The sequence below is a fragment of the Pteropus medius genome, unplaced genomic scaffold (assembly GCF_902729225.1).
Source record: "Pteropus medius unplaced genomic scaffold, Ma_sr-lr_union100, whole genome shotgun sequence".
In the NCBI taxonomy this organism is placed as follows: domain Eukaryota; kingdom Metazoa; phylum Chordata; class Mammalia; order Chiroptera; family Pteropodidae; genus Pteropus; species Pteropus medius.
Genome location: NW_024342474.1, coordinates 3718890 through 3720137, shown reverse-complemented (window position 1 = coordinate 3720137; position 1248 = coordinate 3718890). Strand labels below are relative to the sequence as shown.

At 30.2% G+C, this 1248-nt stretch overlaps 1 pseudogene; it reads left to right on the top strand.

Annotated features, from left to right (window-relative positions):
* Positions 1 to 231: 231 nt before the first annotated feature.
* Positions 232 to 350, top strand: LOC120605146 (uncharacterized; annotated as a pseudogene).
* The last annotated feature ends 898 nt before the right edge of the window (positions 351 to 1248 follow it).

The following is a 1248-nucleotide window of genomic DNA, read 5'->3' as shown; positions in this document are numbered from 1 at the left end:
TTCAAGTTTAATATAATCCAGAAAAATATACAATGAAAATAAGATCTGAAATACACTCATAGCATTCAAAAGGTTAAACACACTAATAAAAAGCATCTGCAGAGAAAATATGTCTAGAAAGAGATATTTTGTCAACATTTTTGGGATGAAAGTCGACTATATTACATCTTTCTTAAAGACTTCAACAAAATCCAAATTTAAAACAAATTCTCCTTTAAGAATTAAGTCTGAATCAATGGCCATGCCACCCTGAACAAGCCCGATCCCATCTGATCTTGGAAGCTAAGCAGAGTCAGGCCTTGTTAGTACCTGGATGGGAGATCATCTAGAAAGAACAGGCGCTGTAGATGTAAAAAATAAAAAATAAAAAAAATATTAAAAAAAAGAATTAAGTTTGAAATGAATGCAATGTAATTCCATTCAAACAAACAGTAGTTAGTGATTGTCCTATGAATAAGACATTATTCAATAAGTTATAGAAATGTTTTAAAATGAAAAATAAAGTATCTTTGCCCTCAAGAAATTTATAATATAGTAGCTAAAGTACAAAGTAGAATGTAACACTGTGATAAAAATGATGATAGATTTTATGTTGGGAAGCAGATTTTATGTTAGGTTAAAAGATAAATTGGAGTCAGATAATGGAGAACACCGACAAGTTAAGAAATTTTTACTAGGGTAAATGAGACTTTATGAGACATTGGTAATTTAGTGGAGAGAAAAATGATGCTATCTAAGATATGTGTTGTAGAAAAAGATTTGGAAGCTATGTAAGATATAAAGAAGCAGAAATTGGAAACAGAAAGTATATATGATTTACACAAAATATGAGCTCTTTTAATAAAAGGATTATTTGATGATGACAATGATGATAATGATCATGATGATGGTGATGGTGGTTGGTGATGGTAGTAGTGGTGGTGACAATGACATGAAATTAGCTAAAATTTTGAAAGACATCAAGATTCAACTAACATTGTCAGTATCCAGTTGCAAAATAATCAGCTTATTCATTTTATAAGTGTCTACCTTATTTAATTTTCACAACATTGTGAGAAGATAATGTAATATTATTTTGTAAATCACATAACTGAAGTTCAAAGTGTTTGGTGGACTTTTTACTGAGTCCATCCATCAGTATGTATTATTATCATGAAACTTTGTGTTCTTTTCACCATTATTTTACGGAGTCTAGTCTTCATTTAAACTATTCCAGTCACCCCATCTGGCTATCTAACTCAGACCAGA